The following is a 23,627-nucleotide window of genomic DNA, read 5'->3' as shown; positions in this document are numbered from 1 at the left end:
CATACTACAAAAATCTAACCGCAGTCTTGCTACCACGAAGCTAATTTTAGCTAACGTTAGCTAGCATGTCAAACATGCTAGTCAGGCTTTAAACCGCCTTTGCCTGGAAATCAGCACGTAGGAGAATGTAAAGTCACACGTCAATGTTAAAATACAGGGGAAGTCAGTAAAACTACAGCAGACGACTACTCTTGGCTAATTAAAAAATAAGCTACTTTAAGATGCTTCTTCGCAGGTTGGAGGTAGGAGTACTTTGACGCTAAAAGAAGGTGGTTTGCTGGCAAGCAGAGTTTGCACTGCACAGTTATATTTCATTCTCCGGGGTGTTCTTTAATGTGAAATGCTGTTTGAATTTCCAAGATAGAAACTTATTCCTGCCCTGGCTCTGTCGTGGCCGGTTCACTACATTGTGACTGATCACAAATAGCTATTTTTTCTATTTCATATCGGGGCTTGTGGAAAATGCATTAAGTTGCCTTAATTTATTCAGAGTGAATAAACTTCGGGAAACAGAGAAGTATCGTCATGTAATCCATTGATTTTAACAATGTAACTGTATTCTAAATACCAACTATTTAATTTGTAACTGTAACGGAATACAGTTTCGACTCATAATTTATTCTGTGTGTACATGAATGCCGATATCTTTTCCCCAACACTGTATATTCAACAATAACACTGGCACATTAAATGTACATATGATGATGAGCACAAATGTGTAAACAGTTACATACAAGACAAGCGGGCCCAGAAGTGAGAATGTGTATGTGTTAGTAACCGTGTGCCAGGAAAAAAAACTAAATAGCCAACAGACTAGAGAAGACAGACATGAACAGCTGTTTTGAACTTTGGTTTGAGTAAAGTTGCAAACTTTTTGAAGTCAATCAACTCACACAGTTGTGTAGACATCCCAGTATCAACACACATATTGCAGTATTTTTTGATTACTAACGAGGGCAAGCAGGGCACAACTGGAGTCACATGTGCTTTAACCACAGTCTGCACTACCAACAGTCACCTGAGCTAAACAGTTCACATCACCCTTAACACACATCTCAGAACAGGCTCAGTGCAGCCACACACTCAGAACAATACTCACTGAGATAACACACACACACACACACACACACACACCACACACACTGTCACAAGACAAACCATAGTAAAAACACTAGCATCAAACACCAATACACAAATTACAAACTTTCTCATCTTTACAGTTTGAACAATTTGAGTGACTTGACACTACTCAATACTTTATTTAAGGTAAAGATATAGAATGTATAATATACCAATTTTACATACGGTAAACAAGAAGGAATGAAAATCAGCAGTTTGCTTCAATATAGTAATTTGGCTCTGGTAATTTATGGAATTACTGGAGAAAAAACTAAAAGGTACGTATGTAAACAGTACCGTCAAAGAATAGTGTACTAATCTCTGCCTCTCTCCAGCATCATGTGGCAAGTTTTCTTCATCACATTGGATGTCTGCATCATCTCTAAATACAAATGAATGTGGTGTTTCTATTGCTTTCACCTCCATTACTTACCTGAAAAACAGTAAGAATGCAGTTTTACTATTGTAAAGATATAGTGTTTTTCACTTTTTTATAGCTGTGTACATAACCTCAGACATCTTACCTGGACATGTTGGTATCTTTTGCTCTTTTACCTGTTTCTCTCAAACGATCAGTGTATAACTGTTTCATTCTTATTTGGTGTTTGTATACAAAAAGGCTTTCTGGTATTTCTCTGTATAAATACCATATATGTTCACTAACTAGTCTAAAACAAGACACCTGCTTAGGCTTTCAGCTGAAATTCCAATCAGCAGTGTTTGATAGGCACCAGACTGAAATCTATTCTGTTTTGAATGTGTGGTTAACAGTTTTGACAGTAGTGTGTTAGCATTTGAACAAAGTGCTGTAAATCTACAGTGCTTAAAGTCAGGGATAAGTGTGTAGAGTTTTGAAAACTGTGTTCTCGCGATGAAAAACGAACTAGAGTTTGGTCCACATGAACTGCTGCTGTGCAGACTGGAGGTAGAGTTTTGCACATGTGACTCCAGTTGTGCCCACTGTCGTTAGCAATCGAAAAAACTATAACCCCCCTTTCCTCACACTTTTAGAGTGAACCTGCGTATTTCCTAACCAGCAGCTATCGGGTCGTGAGAAAGCCCTCCTGTGGTGCTCTCTGTCCTGCTGTTGTCTCCGTCATGCTGCCTGGCCATACCGTCCCTACCAGTAACGTTACCGGGGTTAGCTTCTGTTTCGGGGAAAGGGGGCTTTTGCGTTGTCCTTGGTCCCCGTCACATAGATATACACTATATGTCGCCTTTGTGTGTGTGTATATATCTATGGCCCTGTCACTGCTTGTCAAGGTAAGCTAGGTTAGCCTCCTTGCGTGCCCTTCTCAAATGTACTTTCAAATTTGCGGGATTTTTTCCCCTTTAATAAATTGTCCACTTATTTTATCACCTTCCACTGCGAGGCACTTGCTTTTATCTGACACAGTCATGATCAAATAGGACTCTGCCGCTTTCTTCGAGGTTCGGTATCGCCATCATGCCCGGCGAGGGGGAACGGACATGTTGTGTTCAATTTGACGTGGAATGTCGGAATTACTGTGTTCCCAGTCGGAAACTATATGTCTACGGCACAGACTGAATAAAACAGGTCTATGGTTGGAAATGGTCAACTCTGGAAGATATATAACGCGTTATTTGCTCTGTGAAAGATATTGACAAAGATGAAAACTAAGGACATTTACTCGATTATTTTATTTTAGTTAGTTTTGCAAACAGACATTACAGTTTTAGTTTAGTTATCGTTTTTTTTTTTTGTAATGTTTTTTTTATTTCAGTTAACGGCAATGTTTTTTCCCACATAGTTTCCGTTATTTTCGTTTTGTTCCGTTAACGATTATGACCTTGATATGGACCTGTGTGTCGGAAATAAAGTTAAAATTGGAAAATCAAAACATGAGATTGATGTGATATGAATGGATGGTGTCATCTTGAGTTAGCTGTGTGATTCAGCTGTCTGTGCTCTCTCTGCAGATGATGGAAAGAGCAACTGGGAACAGCTGAGGATGTTCCCAGTAGCAGGAGGTTATTTAAGTCTGGATGCAGTGCGCGCCCTCTCTCTGGCTGACTCTCCACTCTGCTGCAGCTTTGCTCCTCCCCGTCTGCTTTAGTTCTCTACTCTGCTCCTATCAACCTTTACACACACATATTTACCAACGCACACATCACACAAACTGACTTTACTAATATCCAGCCCATAATATATTAGCTAAAGTTAACCCTCTATTTTGGTTTAATTTGTTAAAATAAATATATTTTGTGAAAGTTGATGATGGTTTGTCTCCCCTTTTTGTTGAATCAGGTCAATTGTGTGTGTGTGTGTGTGTGTGTGTGTGTGTCCTCAGTGAAGTGTATCAGTCTCTGCAGTAGCTTCCAGCTGCAGCAGTCGGTTCAGTTTCTCTGTTCAGTCTGACTGAGGGAGGGGGGTTTTTTGTACGCCGCTTTTTCACTGTGTGAACACCCACTGGCTGTTGGGATAGTGAAGACTCTGACAGTAGTAAACTGCTGCATCTTCAGTCTGGACTCCACTGATGGTCAGAGTGAAGTCAGAGTTTGATCCACTGCCTGTAAAACGATCTGGAATCCCTGATTGTCGAGTGCTAGCATAGTAAATGAGCCGTTTAGGAGTTTCTCCATCTCTCTGTTGGTACCAGGCTACCCGTAGGTACCATAAAACCTCTGACTGGTCCTACAGCTGATGGAGACGGAGCCTCCCAGAGCAGAGCTCACTGCTCCAGGCTGAGTCACTGTGTACTGACCGCTGGACTCTGAGGATACGAGACAAAAACATAAAGCAGCGCGTCACGGTTTAGTCGGCTTCATTTCAGAGGGACGGATGTTGATAGAGGAGAGGAGTTTGATTCTCTGGACTTTACCTGTGAAGCAGCAGCAGAGGAGAGTCCAGATGAGGACGGAGATCAAAGTCATGTTTTTGATGAGGAGGATTTCTGTGTCTTCTGTTGTCATGAAGGACAGCTGTCAGTCATCCAGTGTTCAACTCTCAGGACTATAAACTCTCCCAGAGCACTGGAGCATGGTGCTGCTGATGCAAAGTGGGTCTCTATGGAAATGCTCTGACTGACTCCAACAGGGACTTGGATTACTCTGATGATGCTGATCATCAATGGATCAATCACTTTATCAGAGCATTGATTAGGATCTTTCAATAACACTTTGACTTCTTGACAAATCTTCCAAAATGTTTGATTTAGACTTCCAGGACCAGCTGGAACATATAAAAGAAGTCTTTTATTCCCTATGCCAAACAGCTATTGAACACAGAATAACTGCACCAGGGAACACTTGTTATTTTTTAAGATTTGCTCTGTTGTATTTTTTATTGCTGTCACCTTCCCCTTTGTACGATTTTATATTGTATTTTGCATATTCTGTATGTTTTTAATGGTGTTCTGTGTTATGTGCATTGTATGAACATTTGCTGTAATTTGGGGAAAAGCCAAGGACAAATTTCCACCGAGGTGGACAACAAAAATTAATCTAATTTCTTCTGTAATTGAAAACAGATTATATAAACGGACAATATACACTTGATTTGAAATCAATATAAATAAAAAGCATATATTCTGGAAATCTGGCAGCACTGTGTTATTGTCTGTTCTCTTTTCATTTGATCTAGATTTTACAAACAGCCTCATTTTGGTGAGTTTTGTTTGTGTTCAAAGTCAGAGAGCCGTGTCTCTCTACAGTGAGAGGTTTTTGTGGGGGGGTACGCCGCTCAATGACTTTGTATCACTGTGGTTGACTTTTGGTGGAGGAACCAGACTGAATGTTGGAAGTAAGTCAACCTTTTAAAAACTTTTTATTTCAGGAGCTATTTTTCTTCCTTTTACTTTCTGCACTGTTAACTTTTCCTTTTTGTGAAATACTAATTCATCATTTTAAAGAAATATATCACTGTAAGAGGCAAAAGATTGCTTTTGAAATAGTAAAACAAAAGTTCATCGCAAAGAAAATGAAATATTGAGTCAGAGGATAAATCATTATTTCCAACTTTAATGGTAAAGTAGCATCTTGAGGGCTTGTAGGTTTAGTTCAGTACTGAAGTCAGAGAGCGTCTTGTCTCTACAGTGAGAGGTTTTTGTACGCCGGCTCAATGACTTTGTATCACTGTGGTACACTGTTGGAGGAACCAGACTGAATGTTGGAGGTAAGTTTCTGCACAAATACTAAAAATATTAACTGTAAATATTGTAAAGTAATGTTTTAAATTCTGTTTACAGTTGATAAATCATACATGTATTCATTTTTTTATTTTTATTTCTCTCCTTTATCGTGGAGACTAACTCAGAGCAGCTTCACTAAACATTTCTTTACACATTTCTGTCAAACGGAAATTTAAATGACTTGAAGTGTGGAAAAGATAAAACTGAAAAACTGTTCTACAAGATTCATTTTTAATTTTCCACATCAATGATAACTGTTTAAAGCAAATGAAGATTTGAATATTCAAACAATTGAACAGAGCAAAGATAAAGATCGGGGTATTTGAAAATGTGCAACATCTCTTTACTGTGTCATGTATTGTTTAAAATTTGAAAACTATTTGAACAGTTTGGTAATGATGATCAAAATCCACATAAAGAACATTTGATGTTGTCAGCTCATTTTCTGGATTTGTTTTCTATTACACTCAATACTTTAAAGTAATGTATAGTTAGGTTGGTGCTGATTTTCATTTAGAGGTTTAAAGATTTGTCCAAAAGTTGACATTTTATTTCCAGTGTATAGTTTGATATATATCAGCTCATTGTGTAGATGATTCTCTCTGTGCTGATTTGCATGAGAGGCTTCTTAAAGGGAAGTGAAACAATGTGTGAGTGAGTGACTGGTGGAGCAGAAAAACCATCTGACAGAAACTCCTTAAAGGGAAAACCAACTCTCACACAGTCAAGGTGTCCAAGTGTCTGCTGGTTTGATTGACAGCTGTGTGGTCCCTGTCCTCTAAGCTGATTGGTGTCTCCTAGGTGATGTCCGTCCCACCCTGACGGTGCTGCCCCCTCCAGTGATGAGCTGCTGGAAGGGGAAGGCCACGCTCATGTGCCTGGCCAACAAGGGCTTCCCCCTCAGACTGGAGTCTGGCCTGGAAGGTGGGGCCGGCAGCAGCAGCAGCAGCAGCTGGGAGGAGAGCAGGAGCCCCGGGGGTGCTGGGGAAGGACGGCAAATACAGCTGGAGCAGCACCCTGAGGCTCCCCCAAAGACCATTGGGAGAAGGTGGGCTCTGTGACCTGTGAGGCCACCCAGGGCTCTCAGACTCCGCTCTCAGAGACACTGAGGAGAGACCAGTGTGACTGATCTCAGTCTGCTCTCTCTCTCTCTCTCTCTCTCTCTCTCTCTCTCTCTCTCTCTCTCTCTCTCTCTCTCACTGTCTAATTACATGTTTCATTGATAGTTGTGTAGCTTGTTGTACTTTTGATGATGTCATCACAATAAATCCCTTTTCATCAAATCAGTTGTTTTCATGTCTGTTATTGTAAAAGAAACCGCGACAGGGCTCACCCAGTTCTCATGGAATATTTGACCCTTTTAAGCCTGACGCACAAGTCTCCACACAAATGCTCAGAGGAATATGAATTTGAAAAATTAAAAAAAAAAAATTAAAACCATCTGCTGAGGAAGATCATGTGATATGATTGGAAGCTCAACAACAGCTAATGGATGGTGACGTGGAAGAGATTATTTTGCTGTTTCCAAAGTCAAGAATTAACTTTTGGTCTCAGTGTATTTGTTGGGTTTTTGAGTTGCATGTAAGAGAAAATATTTTGCATATACTTCATATAGATGCAGGCATATGATTTCTGTATTACTATGTTTATAATTAGCAAGTTGGCTCCTCTTGATTCTTTCCTCCAAATGTATACATCGTTTAAAAACGCGTAAAAAATGTATTATAATGGCTTTAACTGATCCCACATAATGTGACACAAGGTACACTTCATATTTTTAGCAACATTGGAACACTTTGATCTTGTTGAATTCAATGTCAACTTTTTGTCTTGTTTGTGTTTCTGTGTTTTATATATTTCATACTGATATGGGACCATGGTTATTATAGTTTAGTTTATTTTTATTTCGTTTTGACTTTTTGTTTTCAAATTCAGTTTAGTTTTAATTAGTTTTTAAAGAGGGTTTGCTAGTGTAGTTTTTGAAAATGCTTAGTTTTAGTTTAGTTTTTATTCGTTTTAGTCTTTTTTAGTAATATGGGTTATGTTAGGGCAAGATTCAAAAAGGTCAGAAAAAAGTATTGTGTAATAATAACTCAAAAAAACACCATTTTAGAAATATGTATTCACAATGTATTCACAGTGTTGGGAGAGGATTACTTTAAAACGTATTTCGTACTACAGAATACAGAATACATGCCCACAAATGTAATTTGTAACGATTCTACGCTACCAATCTGAGTAACGTATTCTGAATACTTGGATTACTTCAGGATTACTTCCACATTGAATTGCGTTTTATAAGTGTAGGAATGCAGCTATCACATCCAGCTTACTAAACAGGCCTATTATGGTGTGTTCTTTTTATTCCAACTAGCTGAATGTGTACCTGAACAAGCAGATAGATTATTGTATTGGTAGTCCCGAACTGCATACTACAAAATCTAACCGCAGTCTTGCTACCACGAGCTAATTTTAGCTAACGTGTACGCCAGCATAAACGTAATGCTAGTCAGTCTTTAAACGGCTCTGGAGCTAGTAAATCAGCACCTAGGAGAATGTAAAGTCACACGTCAATGTTAAAATAGCAAGGTGATCAGTAAAACTACAGCAGACGACTACTCTTGGCTAATTAAAAAATAACTTACTTTAAGATGCTTCTTCAGGTTGGAGGTGGAGTAATTTGGACGCTGAAAGGAGGTTGGTTGCTGGCAAGCAGAGTTTGCACTGCACAGTTATATTTCATTCTCCGGTTCGTTCTTTAATGTGAAATGCTGTTTGAATTTCCAAGATAGAAACTTATTCCTGCCCTGGCTCTCGTCGCGCGCGGTTCCGACTCCATTGTGACTGATCACCAAATAGCTATTTTTTTCTATTTCATATCGGGGCTTGTGGAAAATGCATTAAGTTGCCTTAATTTATTCAGAGTGAATAAACTCGTAAAACAGAAGTATCGTCATGTAATCCATTGATTTTAACAATGTAACTGTATTCTAAATAACAAATATTTAAATTGTAACTGTAACGGAATACAGTTACTCATAATTTGTATTCTGAATACGTAACGCCGTTACATGTATTCCGTTACTCCCCAACACTGTGTATTCAACAATAACACTGGCACATTAAATGTACATATGATGATGAGCACAAATGTGTAAACAGTCTACACAAGACGCCGCAGTAAGTGCAGAATGTGTTAGTAACGTGTGCCAGGAAAAAAACCTAAATAGCCAACAGACTAGAGAAGACAGACATGAACAGCTGTTTTGAACTTTGGTTTGAGTAAAGTTGCAAACTTTTTGAAGTCAATCAACTCACACAGTTGTGTAGACATCCCAGTATCAACACACATATTGCAGTATTTTTCGATTGCTAAACGACAGTGGGCACAACTGGAGTCACATGTGCTCTAACCACAGTCTGCACTACCAACAGTCACCTGAGCTAAACAGTTCACATCACCCTTAACACACATCTCAGAACAGGCTCAGTGCAGCCACACACTCAGAACAATACTCACTGAGATAACACACACACACACACACACACACACACACACACACACACTGTCACTCAGAACACACTGAGAGTAAAAACACTAGCATCAAACACCAATACACAAATTACAAACTTTCTCATCTTTACAGTTTGAACAATTTGAGTGACTTGACACTACTCAATACTTTATTTAAGGTAAAGATATAGATTGTATAATATACCAATTTTTACATACGGTAAACAAGAAGGAATGAAAATCAGCAGTTTGCTTCAATATAGTAATTTGGCTCTGGTAATTTATGGAATTACTGGAGAAAAAAACTAAAAGGTACATATGTAACAGTACCAAAGAATAGTGTGACTAATCCTGCCTCTCTCCAGCATCATGTGGCAAGTTTTCTTCATCACATTGGATGTCTGCATCATCTCTAAATACAAATGAATGTGGTGTTTCTATTGCTTTCACCTCCATTACTTTCTGAAAAACAGTAAGAATGCAGTTTTACTATTGTAAAGATATAGTGTTTTTCACTTTTTTTTATAGCTGTGTACATAACCTCAGACATCTTACCTGGACATGTTGGTATCTTTGCTCTTTTACCTGTTTCTCTCAAACGGTACAGTGTATAACTGTTTCATTCTTATTTGGTGTTTGTATACAAAAAAGGCTTTCTGATCTTTCTCTGTATAAATACCATATATGTTCAGTAACTAGTCTAAAACAAGACACCTGCTTAGGCTTTCAGCTGAAATTCCAATCAGCAGTGTTTGATAGGCACCAGACTGAAATCTATTCTGTTTTGAATGTGTGGTTAACAGTTTTGACAGTAGTGTGTTAGCATTTGAACAAAGTGCTGTAAATCTACAGTGCTTAAAGTCAGGGGATAAGTGTGTAGAGTTTTGAAAACTGTGTTCAAGCGATGAAAAACGAACTAGAGTTTGGTCCACATGAACTGCTGCTGTGCAGACTGGAGGTAGAGTTTTGCACATGTGACTCCAGTTGTGCCCACTGTCGTTTGCAATCGAAAAAACTATAACCCACGCTTCCTCACACTTTTAGTGATCCTGCGTATTTCCTAACCAGCAGCTATTCCTGGTCGCGAAAGCCCTCCTGTGGTGCTCTCTGTCCTGCTGTTGTCTCCGTCATGCTGCCTGGCCATACGTCCCTACCAGTAACGTTACCGGGGTTAGCTTCTGTTTTCGGGAAAGGGGCTTTGCGTTTGTCCTTGCCCTGTCACATAGATATACACTTAGATTGGCCTTTTGTGTGTGTATATATCTATGGCCCTGTCACTGCTTGTTAAGGTAAGCTAGGTTAGCCTCCTTGTGTGCCCTTCTCAAATGTACTTTCAAATTCGTGGGATTTCTCCCTTTAATAAATTGTCCACTTATTTTATCACCTTCCACTGCGAGGCACTTGCTTTTATCTGACACAGTCATGATCAAATAGGACTCTGCCGCTTTCTTCTGAGGTTCGGTACCGCCATCATGCCCGGCGAGGGGCACGGACATGTTGTGTTCAATTTGACGTGGAATGTCGGAATTACTGTGTTCCCAGTCGGAAACTATATGTCTACGGCACAGACTGAATAAAACAGGTCTATGGTTGGAAATGTCAACTCTGAAAGATATATAACGTTATTTGCTCTGTGAAAGATATTGACAAAGATGAAAACTAAGGACATTTACTCGATTATTTTATTTTAGTTAGTTTTGCAAACAGACATTACAGTTTTAGTTTAGTTATCGTTTTTTTGTAATGCGTTTTTTTTTTATTTCAGTTAACGGCAATGTTTTTTCCCACATAGTTTCCGTTATTTCGTTCGTTTTCGTTAACGATTATGACCTTGATATGGACCTGTGTGTCTGAAATAAAGTTAAAATTGAAAATCAGATAAGAACATGAGATTGATGTGATATGAATGGATGGTGTCATCTTGAGTTAGCTGTGTGATTCAGCTGTCTGTGCTCTCTCTGCAGGTGATGGTTAGAGCAACTGGGAACAGCTGAGGATGTTCCCAGTAGCAGGAGGTTATTTAAGTCTGGATGCAGTGCAGCCCTCTCTCTGGCTGACTCTCCACTCTGCTGCAGCTTTGCTCTTCTCCCGTCTGCTTTAGTTCTCTACTCTGCTCCTATCAACCTTTACACACACATATTTACCACTCATGAACATCACACAAACTGACTTTACTAATATCCACAGCCCATATATTAGCTAAAGTTAACCCTCTATTTTGGTTTAATTTGTTAAAATAAATATATTTTGTGAAAGTTGATGATGGTTTGTCTCCCTTTTGTTGAATCAGGTCAAGTGTGTGTGTGTGTGTGTGTGTGTGTGTCCTCAGTGAAGTGTATCAGTCTCTGCAGTAGCTTCCAGCTGCAGCAGTCGGTTCAGTTTCTGTTCAGTCTGACTGAGGGAGGTTTTTGTACGACGCTTTTTCACTGTGTGAACACCCACTGGCTGTTGGGAATGTGAAGACTCTGACAGTAGTAAACTGCTGCATCTTCAGTCTGGACTCCACTGATGGTCAGAGTGAAGTCAGAGTTTGATCCACTGCCTGTAAAACGATCTGGAATCCCTGATTGTCGAGTGCTAGCATAGTAAATAGTAAACGAGTTTTAGGAGTTTCTCCATCTCTCTGTTGGTACCAGGCTAACTGTAGGTACCATAAACCCTCTGACTGGTCCTACAGCTGATGGAGACGGAGCCTCCCAGAGCAGAGCTCACTGCTCCAGGCTGAGTCACGTGTGTACACCGGCTGGACTCTGAGGATACAGAGACAAAAACATAAAGCAGCGTCACGGTTTAGTCGGCTTCATTTCAGAGGGACGGATGTTGATAGAGGAGAGGAGTTTGATTCTCTGGACTTTACCTGTGAAGCAGCAGCAGAGGAGAGTCCAGATGAGGACGGAGATCAAAGTCATGTTTTTGATGAGGAGGATTTCTGTGTCTTCTGTTGTCATGAAGGACAGCTGTCAGTCATCCAGTGTTCAACTCTCAGGACTATAAACTCTCCCAGAGCACTGGAGCATGGTGCTGCTGATGCAAAGTGGCTCTCTATGGAAATGCTCTGACTGACTCCAACAGGGACTTGGATTACTCTGATGATGCTGATCATCAATGGATCAATCACTTTATCAGAGCATTGATTAGGATCTTTCAATAACACTTTGACTTCTTGACAAATCTTCCAAAATGTTTGATTTAGACTTCCCAGGACCAGCTGGAACATATAAAGAAGTCTTTTATTCCCTATGCCAAACAGCTATTGAACACAGAATAACTGCACCAGGGAACACTTGTTATTTTTAAGATTTGCTCTGTTGTATTTTTTATTGCTGTCACCTTCCCCTTTGTACGATTTTATATTGTATTTTGCATATTCTGTATGTTTTTAATGGTGTTCTGTGTTATGTGCATTGTATGAACATTTGCTGTAATCTGGGGGAAAAGCCAAGGACAAATTTCCACCGAGGTGGACAACAAAATTAATCTAATTTCTTCTGTAATTGAAAACAGATTATATAAACGGACAATATACACTTGATTTGAAATCAATATAAATAAAAAGCATATATTCTGGAAATCTGCAGCACTGTGTTATTGTCCGTTTTCTTTTCATTTGACGAGATTTTACAAACAGCCTCATTTTGGTGAGTTTGTTTGTGTCAAAGTCAGAGAGCCGTGTCTCTCTACAGTGAGAGGTTTTTGTACGGCGGCTCAATGACTTTGTATCACTGTGGTTGACTTTTGGTGGAGGAACCAGACTGAATGTTGGAAGTAAGTCAAACTTTTTTAAAAAACCTTTTATTTCAGGAGCTATTTTTCTTCCTTTTACTTTCTGCACTGTTAACTTTCCTTTTTGTGAAATATTAATCCATCATTTTTAAAGAAATATATCACTGTAAGAGGCAAAATATTGCTTTTGAAATAGTAAAACAAAAGTTCATCGCAAAGAAAATGAAATATTGAGTCAGAGGATAAATCATTATTTCCAACTTTAATGGTAAAGTAGCATCTTGAGGGCTTGTAGGTTTAGTTCAGTCTGACAAAGTCGAGAGCCGTGGCTCTCTACAGTGAGAGGTTTTTGTACGGCGGCTCAATGACTTTGTATCACTGTGGTACACGTTCGTTGGAGGAACCAGACTGAATGTTGGAAGTAAGTTTCTGCACAAATACTAAAAACTATACTGTAAATATTGTAAAGTAATGTTTTAAATTCTGTTTACAGTTGATAAATCATACATGTATTCAGTTTTTATTTCTCCTCCTTTATCGTGGAGACTAACTCAGAGCAGCTTCACTAAACATTTCTTTACACATTTCTGTCAAACGGAAATTTAAATGACTTGAAGTGTGGAAAAGATAAAACTGAAAAACTGTTCTACAAGATTCATTTTTAATTTTCCACATCAATGATAACTGTTTAAAGCAAATGAAGATTTGAATATTCAAACAATTGAACAGAGCAAAGATAAAGATCGGTATTTGAAAATGTGCAACATCTCTTTACTGTGTCATGTATTGTTTAAAAATTTGAAAACTATTTGAACAGTTTGGTAATGATGATCGAAATCCACATGAAGAACATTTGATGTTGTCAGCTCATTTTCTGGATTTGTTTCTATTACACTTAATACTTTAAAGTAATGTATAGTTAGGTTGGTGCTGATTTTCATTTAGAGGTTTAAAGATTTGTCCAAAAGTTGACATTTTATTTCCAGTGTATAGTTTGATATATATCAGCTCATTGTGTAGATGATTCTCTCTGTGCTGATTTACATGAGAGGCTTCTTAAAGGGAAGTGAAACAATGTGTGAGTGAGTGACTGGTGGAGCAGAAAAACCATCTGACAGAAACTCCTTAAAGGAGAAAACCAACTCTCACACAGTCAAGGTGTCCAAGTGTCTGCTGGTTGATTGACAGCTGTGTGGTCCCTGTCCTCTAAGCTGATTGGTGTCTCCTAGGTGATGTCCGGCCCCACCCTGGACGGTGCTGCCCCCTCCAGTGATGAGCTGCTGAAGGGGAAGGCCACGCCATGTGCCTGGCCAACAAGGGGCTTCCCCCTCAGACTGGAGTCTGGCCTGGAAGGTGGACGGCAGCAGCAGCAGCAGCAGCTGGGAGGGGGCAGGAGCCCCGGGGGCTGCTGGGGAAGGACGGCAAATACAGCTGGAGCAGCACCCTGAGGCTCCCTAAAGACCATGTGGGAGAAGGTGGGCTCTGTGGACTGTGAGGCCACCCAGGGCTCCCAGACTCCGCCCTCAGAGACACTGAGGAGAGACCAGTGTGACTGATCTCAGTCTGCTCTCTCTCTCTCTCTCTCTCTCTCTCTCTCTCTTTTTTTTTTTTTCTCTCTCTCTCTCTCACTGTCTAATTACATGTTTCATTGATAGTTGTGTAGCTTGTTGTACTTTTGATGATGTCATCACAAATAAATCCCTTTTCATCAAATCAGTTGTTTTCATGTCTGTTTTTGTTAAAAGAAACCGCAGACAGGGCTCACCCAGTTCTCATGGAATATTTGACCTTTTAGCGACGCGGGACAAGAAGTCTCACACAAATGCTCAGAGGAATATGAATTTGAAAATTAAAAAAAAAAAATTAAAAACCATCTGCTGAGGAAGATCATGTGATATGATTGGAAGCTCAACAACAGCTAATGGATGGACGTTGTGAAGAGATTATTTTGCTGTTTCCAAAGTCAAGAATTAACTTTTGGTCTCAGTGTATTTGTTGGGTTTTTGAGTTGCATGTAAGAGAAAATATTTTTGCATATACTTCATATAGATGCAGGCATATGATTTCTGTATTACTATGTTTATAATTACCAAGTTGGCTCCTCTTGATTCTTTCCTACAAATGTATACATCGTTTAAAACGTTAAAAAATGTATTATAATGGCTTTAACTGATCCCACATAATGTGACACAAGGTACACTTCATATTTTTAGCAACATTGGAACACTTTGATCTTGTTGAATTCAATGTTTAAACTTTTTGTCTTGTTTGTGTTTCTGTGTTTTATATATTTCATACTGATATGGACCATGGTTATTATAGTTTAGTTTATTTTTATTTCGTTTTGACTTTTTGTTTTCAAATTCAGTTTAGTTTTAATTAGTTTTTAAAGAGGGTTTGCTAGTGTAGTTTTTGAAAATGCTTAGTTTTAGTTTAGTTTTTATTCGTTTTAGTCTTTTTTTAGTAATGGGGTTATGTGTCAGGGGCAAGATTCAAAAAGGTCAGAAAAAAGTATTGTGTAATAATAACTCAAAAAAAACATACCATTTTAGAAATATGTATTCACAATGTATTCACAGTGTTGGGAAGGATACTTTCAAAACGTATTTCGTTACAGAATACAGAATACATGCCCACAAATGTAATTTGTAACGTATTCCGTTACGTTACTCAATCTGAGTAACGTATTCTGAATACTTGGATTACTTCAGGATTACTTCCACATTGAATTGCGTTTTATAAGTGTAGGAATGCAGCTATCACATCCAGCTTACTAAACAGGCCTATAATGGTGTGTTCTTTTTATTCCAACTAGCTGAATGTGTACCTGAACAAGCAGATAGATTATTGTATTGGTAGTCCCGAACTGCATACTACAAAAATCTAACCGCAGTCTTGCTACCACGAGCTAATTTTAGCTAACGTTAGCTAGCATGTCAAACATGCTAGTCAGTCTTTAAACGGCTCTGGAGCTAGTAAATCAGCACCTAGGAGAATGTAAAGTCACACGTCAATGTTAAAATAGCAAGGTGATCAGTAAAACTACAGCAGACGACTACTCTTGGCTAATTAAAAAATAACTTACTTTAAGATGCTTCTTCAGGTTGGAGGTGGAGTAATTTGGACGCTGAAAGGAGGTTGGTTGCTGGCAAGCAGAGTTTGCACTGCACAGTTATATTTCATTCTCCCGGTTCGTTCTTTAATGTGAAATGCTGTTTGAATTTCCAAGATAGAAACTTATTCCTGCCCTGGCTCTGTCGTGCCGGTTCCGACTCCATTGTGACTGATCACGCAAATAGCTATTTTTTTCTATTTCATATCGGGGCTTGTGGAAAATGCATTAAGTTGCCTTAATTTATTCAGAGTGAATAAACTCGTGAAACAGAGAAGTATCGTCATGTAATCCATTGATTTTAACAATGTAACTGTATTCTAAATACCAACTATTTAAATTGTAACTGTAACGGAATACAGTTACTCATAATTTGTATTCTGAATACGTAACGCCGTTACATGTATTCCGTTACTCCCCAACACTGTGTATTCAACAATAACACTGGCACATTAAATGTACATATGATGATGAGCACAAATGTGTAAACAGTCTACACAAGACGCGCAGTAAGTGCAGAATGTGTTAGTAACGCGCGGGAAAAACCTAAATAGCCAACAGACTAGAGAAGACAGACATGAACAGCTGTTTTGAACTTTGGTTTGAGTAAAGTTGCAAACTTTTTGAAGTCAATCAACTCACACAGTTGTGTAGACATCCCAGTATCAACACACATATTGCAGTATTTTTCGATTGCTAAACGACAGTGGGCACAACTGGAGTCACATGTGCTCTAACCACAGTCTGCACTACCAACAGTCACCTGAGCTAAACAGTTCACATCACCCTTAACACACATCTCAGAACAGGCTCAGTGCAGCCACACACTCAGAACAATACTCACTGAGATAACACACACACACACACACACACACACACACACACACACTGTCACTCAGAACACACTGAGAGTAAAAACACTAGCATCAAACACCAATACACAAATTACAAACTTTCTCATCTTTACAGTTTGAACAATTTGAGTGACTTGACACTACTCAATACTTTATTTAAGGTAAAGATATAGATTGTATAATATACCAATTTTTACATACGGTAAACAAGAAGGAATGAAAATCAGCAGTTTGCTTCAATATAGTAATTTGGCTCTGGTAATTTATGGAATTACTGGAGAAAAAAACTAAAGTACATATGTAACAGTACCAAAGAATAGTGTGACTAATCCTGCCTCTCTCCAGCATCATGTGGCAAGTTTTCTTCATCACATTGGATGTCTGCATCATCTCTAAATACAAATGAATGTGGTGTTTCTATTGCTTCCACCTCCATTACTTTCTGAAGAACAGTAAGAACACAGTTTTACTATTGTAAAGATATAGTGTTTTTCACTTTTTTTATAGCTGTGTACATACCCTCAGACATCTTACCTGGACATGTTGGTATCTTTGCTCTTTTACCTGTTTCTCTCAAACGGTATATTATAACTGTTTCATTCTTATTTGGTGTTTGTATAAAAAAAAAAGTCTTTTTGATCTTTCTCTGTATAAATACCATATATGTTCACTAACTAGTCTAAAACAAGACACCTGCTTAGGCTTTCAGCTGAAATTCCAATCAGCAGTGTTTGATAGGCACCAGACTGAAATCTATTCTGTTTTGAATGTGTGGTTAACAGTTTTGACAGCAGTGTGTTAGCATTTGAACAAAGTGCTGTAAATCTACAGTGTTGTGCACGTTGTGGTTAAAGTCAGGGGATAAGTGTGTAGAGTTTTGAAAACTGTGTTCAAGCAATGAAAAACCAACTAGAGTTTGGTCCACATGAACTGCTGCTGTGCAGACTGGAGGTAGAGTTTTGCACATGTGACTCCAGTTGTGCCCACTGTCGTTTAGCAATCGAAAAAAAAACTGTAATGTCCATCCCTCATTATTAGGTGGTACCACTGGTTTCTACCGAATGGTAAACAGCAGGTCAGTGTTAATGGTACTCTCTCAGAGTGGAGAACTTGAAGCACCGGAGCCCCCCAGGGTTGAGTCAGTTCACCTGTCCTTTTTACCCTTTACACAGATGAGTATAGAAGCTATAATCCCAACAACTATATCATTACATGTTCTGATGATACTGCCATCCTAGCTTTAATAAAAAAGGACAGTGATCTATCTAACTACCTTTCAGAGATTCAAAGGTTTGTAAAATGGAGTGATGACAAACACCTTTTTCTGAATGTTAAAAAAACTGAGGAGATGTTAAATAGATGTAAAAATTAATTTGACCCTGTAGAGTCAATAAAGCTTTTAAATAGCAGATAAACTAATGTCTAGGTCAAGAAGGACTGGGAGGATCTCTTTGGTTTTACTATAATTAAATTATTTACTTAGAGGGATTAGTGTTTTAGGAACCTTGCTGTGTTGTTTGTTAAATAACATCTATGTATGTTTTTCACACACATTGTGGAACAACAAGTTTATCTTATCTTATAGTCTGACAGTGTGTGTGTGTGTGTGTGTGTGTGTGTGTGTGTGTGTGTGTGTGTGTGTGTGTGTGTGTGTGTGTGTGTGTGTGTCCTCAGTGGAGTGTATCAGTCTCTGCAGTAGCTTCCAGCTGCAGCAGTCAGTTCAGTTTCTGTTCAGTCTGACTGAGGGAGGTTTTTGTACGACGCTTTTTCACTGTGTGAACACATACTGACTGTTGATGTAATGTTCACTCTGACAGTAGTAAACTGCTGCATCTTCAGTCTGGACTCCACTGATGGTCAGAGTGAAGTCAGAGTTTGATCCACTGCCTGTAAAACGATCTGGAATCCCTGATTGTCGAGTGCTAGCATAGTAAATGAGCAGTTTAGGAGTTTCTCCATCTCTCTGTTGGTACCAGGCTAAGTTCCCAGTACTCCGACTGATCCTACAGCTGATGGAGACGGAGCCTCCCAGAGCAGAGCTCACTGCTCCAGGCTGAGTCACTGTGACCTGGCCTCTGGACTCTGAGGATACAGAGACAAAAACATAAAGCAGCGTCACGGTTTAGTCGGCTTCATTTCAGAGGGACGGATGTTGATAGAGGAGAGGAGTTTGATTCTCTGGACTTTACCTGTGAAGCAGCAGCAGAGGAGAGTCCAGATGAGGACGGAGATCAAAGTCATGTTTTTGATGAGGAGGATTTCTGTGTCTTCTGTTGTCATGAAGGACAGCTGTCAGTCATCCAGTGTTCAACTCTCAGGACTATAAACTCTCCCAGAGCACTGGAGCATGGTGCTGCTGATGCAAAGTGGCTCTCTATGGAAATGCTCTGACTGACTCCAACAGGGACTTGGATTACTCTGATGATGCTGTTCATCAATGGATCAATCACTTTATCAGAGTATTGATTAGGATCTTTCAATAACACTTTGACTTCTTGACAAATCTTTCAAAATGTTTGATTTAGACTTCCCAGGACCAGCTGGAACATATAAAATAAGTCTTTTATTCCCTATGCCAAATAGGCATTGAACACAGAATAACTGCATTTCTTTTGCAATTTTTTTAATATTTGCTCTCTTGTATTTTGTATTAGACTTATTTGCTGCCACCTGCCCATTTGCACTATTTTATATTGTATTCTGTATACTCTGTATGTTTTAAATGATCACCACTGGCCTCTTAACGGCTGGGAGCAGAGAGGCAGGACACATATGCAAACACACAGAGTCAGTGAACTGTAGCTGTCCTCAACATGTCATGCTGTTTCCCCCTCAGTGCTGAGAGCATGGACCTACATACAGTGGCAAGAAAAAGTACGTGAAGCTTTTGGAATTTAATGGTTTTCTGAATAAATTTGTCATAAAATGTGATCTGATCTTCATCTAAGTCAAGGGTATTGACAAATATAATGTGTCTAAAATAATAACGCAAAATCTTTTTGATCTCCCATGTCTTTATTGAGAACAACTAAAAAAACTGCATCGTGCTTGTGGAAAAAGTACGTGAACCCTTGAGTTAATGACCTCCAAAAAGCTAATTGGAGTCAGGTTTTAGCACACGTGGAGTCTCGTTAAGATAATGAGTTTGGAGGTGTGGACTACAGCTACTTTGACTGATAAAAAGTCCTCAAACTTTTGGGTTTGTGCTGCACAAGAAGAACACACTTATGTGAGCCATACCTCACCAAGAAGAGCTTTCAGAGGATCTATGATCAAGAATTGTTGATTTACATGAAGCTGGCAAGGATTACAAAGTTATTTCAAACACTTTAGAAATTCATCTGTTTACAGTTTGGCAAAAAATCTACAAATGGAGACACTTTGGGACTATTGCTACTCTACCAAGAAGTGGGCGCCCAGTCAAAATGACACCAAGATGAGTGTTCAATAAAGACATGAAAGATCAGAATTTGTTTATTTTAGACACTTTGTTTGTCAATCCCCTTGATTTAGATGAAGATCAGATCACATTTTATGACCAATTTATTCAGAAAAACATGAAATTCCAAAAGGTTCACATACTTTTTCTTGCCACTGTATTTACATATTCACATGGAGAGGATATTAAAAAGTCTGGTAGTAAACTGATCAAGTGACTTGTGGACAGTTTGGTTCTGTCCTTCCAGTTTGGTAGGTCTTGGTCTTTTTGATAATGATTAGCAGAGATGGCAAAAGTACTCATTTCCCGTACTCAAGTAGAAGAAAAGATATTTTTGTTAAAAAATACTCTGGTAAAAGTAGAAGTACTGATTTAACTTCTTTACTCAAGTAAAAGTAACAAAGTACAGGCTTGGAAATTTACTTAAAGTATAAAAGTAAAAGTAGCCTTGCGAATGAATAAAATGTTTTATGAAAAGCTGCCTGGACCACACAAATCTACCTAGAGTGGTAGCTGAGAAACTTCAGTGGACTCTTTTTATGCCATTGCCTACATTTTAAATGGATGTCTGCCAATAGGCCTAAAACATGACATATATGATTATTGTGACAGAGACTGGGACTCCAGGTTAATAAGATTCTGACTGAGTAGTAAGATAGAATTCACAGATCCAGTTTCTTTTTTAATCTTCCCCTTAACATTTAAAGGAATCTACGTGTGTGTGTGTGTGTGTGTGTGTGTGTGTGTGTGTGTGCTCAAATATGGCTTCTGGAATCAAAATAAAGGATTCAATATGAATTACTAAACAGACAACAAACAAACATCCATACTACTAGTGCTAACGTTACCACCATCAAGCCACACTGATTTGCCGCAAATGAATGCTGCCGAATCTGTCGAGTCGTTGGATCAAGTGCAACGTACGATATATTCCCATCCAATTAGATCCAAATAGATTGAATTTGGTATTGATGACGTGAAAAATAATAACGGTAACTCCATTGAAATTGTTTGAAACTTGTTAGTTAGGACTAAATCAGGACTGTATTTAAAGCTGATTCTGGTTTCCAACTTGGCCCCAGGTGTGTCTGTTAAAACACGGACGGAGACAATTCTCTCTTTTGATGCTTTAATAAGATCAAGCAACGTGCAACCTAGCTAACAGGTTAACACAAACAACAAAATCAGTAGCTAACTTACTTTAAGTTTGCAAGAACTATAGACCAATACAACAACAGGCTTAAATGAACTGACAACATAAGTTATACTACTTACAGTTCTCAAGGATGCACACACACCATCTCAACTGATGTATCCTCTTTTCTCTCACTTTTTTCTATGTGGCGGTTTTAACACCCTCGCCGGTGTAAAATGCGTGTCCGCATATTTTCCAACATGCACTCCCAATCACTCCTGATAGACGACCTATTGTACAAAACTAAAGTAACGAGCCAATTTTCTAAAATGTAAGGAGTAGAAAGTACAGATATTCTTGTTAAAATGTAAGCAGTAAAAGTAAAAAGTCGCCACAAAAATAAATAGTAAAGTAAAAATATCTGAAATATGTACTTGAGTACTGTAACGAAGTATTGGTACTTCGTTACTTCCCATCTCTGATGATTAGTGATATTAATATTGGTTTGACAAGTTTGTAATGTGAAGATTTCACCAAGTGAAGCAGTGATGAGTCTTTATAGAAGGCTGAGGCCAGTGTTGTAGTTCTCAATATCAGTCTTGGTCTCAAGACCACTCTTTGAAGGTTTCGGTCTCGTCCCCGGAATCTGCCGCATCTTTACTCGGTCTTGTCTTGTCTCAGATCTTTGGATCCAATCCCATGATCTTCCTCAGCAGACGGAGTTCACCCAGTTCTCATGGAATATTTTAACTTCTAAGCCAACGTGGACAAGAAGTCTCACAAATGCTGAGAGGAATGGGAATTTGAAAATCCACATTTTAATAACATCTGCTGAGGAAAAGTATGTGATATGATTAAAAGCTCAACAACAGCTACTGGATGGACGTTGTGAAGAGATTGTTTTGCTGTTTCCAAAGTCAAGAATGAACATGAGATTGTAATGGGATATGAATGGATGGTGTCATCTTGAGTTAGCTGTGTGATTCAGCTGTCTGTGCTCTCTTTGCAGGTGATGGTTAGAGCAACTGGGAACAGCTGAGGATGTTCCCAGTAGCAGGAGGTTATAACGTTCACGGATATCAGAAAACCATTTTTCACAGTGAAGACGTCATCATTCAAGTTACTTCCTGGCGGAATCGGAGGTGGGAAACTCAGGCTAGATTTTGCCCGCGAGTTTCCCAGTTGGTGACGCGTTGTTGACAACTGACGTTTGATGTAGGCGACTTTGGTTCACTGAAAATATTTCAATGACATTAAACTGTTTATTGTGGACAAATTCCTTTGCCAAGAAACATACTCAGACATAACATGATTCAAACACCTTATCCGTGTCCTTTCCCATTCGTTGTCCTGCAGATAACACAAACAAACACCTGTCCATGTGCTCTTTGGATGCTCGCATAAGAAAACATCTGGGGTCCGTTTCAGGAAGTAGGTTTAATAAACTCTGAGTGTAACCCTGATCTCTGAGTTGATTTATCCTGAGATGAGAAACTCTGAGTTTTCAGTTCCAGAACAGCTGACTTGAGTTGGTTCAATCAACTCGGAGTAGGTTCACTCAGGGTCACGCGCGTGCACAACCACTATAAAAAGGCAGCATGAATGGAGCCATGATTCTACGATTCACCATGGTAACAACCACAAACAAACGGGTCGGCGGAAATACTCATGCGCACAAACGGCGAGTTTGAACAGGTATTTCGTTAAAAAAGCAAGACAGCGGCTGCTGCTGCAAAAGAGAGAGAATTGGTGTGTGAGAAAATTGCTGCTCGAGTCAATGCGCACGCATTAACAGTGTATTAATTTCATATTTAATCACAGTTAACTTATAATATTACTGGTGAAAACTGGAATTGTATTACACCTGTAATTTCATTTCGGTGCAATCCTGCAGGCGAAAAAGTAAGCTATACTAATCCCATTCTGAGGCTGCAGCACCATGATCATTAACAGAACTATAATGTATAATGATTTATTTCTTTTCAATGGCGATCACTGGTTTGTGTCCAGGGAACACTACAAAAACGTTTCAGAGCGAGTCACACTTTTCTGACGGCTCTGCATACAGTGGCTTTACTATTACAGTATGATGCGCTACACTGTTATAAAGAAAACTGCCGTTTGCAAAAAACGTAATGCGACACAAAGAATCTGCTGGGATGTTAAAGCCTGTCCACGATGGCTGATGTTAGTGATATGAGGATAAGGTATCTACATATCTAATGGACTGTGATAAAAAATACCTCTCAAATCGGTTATGTGGAAATGAAAATACATCTATAGTCGGGACTCAGTATCATCTCCCCGGCGGCTAACTCTCTGTGAATTAATACAGCTTTTTCATCAACGGGATCGTCGACAAAAGGACATGACACGTTTGAGAAAAAAAAGATTTATAATCTGCCTGACATAAACAATACGTTTTTTTATTCATGCAGATAACATACTGCATTAAAATGTGCCTGACACAGACTGAATGAATGAATGAATGAATGAGGAAATGAGTTTCTTGAAGAAAACCTGCTCCCGACCAGGTTAGGTTCACAGGCTCAGTTACCATAGTAACTGACTCTGAGGTTA

The 23,627-nt window shown here is 39.0% G+C and overlaps 3 pseudogenes and 1 gene segment (V, D, J or C); 2 read left to right on the top strand and 2 right to left on the bottom strand.

Annotated features, from left to right (window-relative positions):
* LOC120555120 overlaps positions 1–23,627 on the top strand; it is a 195,943-nt pseudogene that overhangs the window by 61,487 nt on the left and 110,829 nt on the right.
* The window catches only part of LOC120555117, a 73,167-nt gene that overhangs the window by 48,327 nt on the left and 1,213 nt on the right, over positions 1–23,627 (bottom strand).
* Positions 11,158–11,693, bottom strand: LOC120555156 (annotated as a pseudogene).
* The window catches only part of LOC120555172, a 194,946-nt pseudogene continuing 184,175 nt past the window's right edge, over positions 12,857–23,627 (top strand).

This window comes from Perca fluviatilis, unplaced genomic scaffold (genome assembly GCF_010015445.1).
Source record: "Perca fluviatilis unplaced genomic scaffold, GENO_Pfluv_1.0 PFLUV_unplaced_scaf_2, whole genome shotgun sequence".
Classification (NCBI taxonomy): domain Eukaryota; kingdom Metazoa; phylum Chordata; class Actinopteri; order Perciformes; family Percidae; genus Perca; species Perca fluviatilis.
This window is presented reverse-complemented; position numbering and strand designations above follow the sequence as displayed.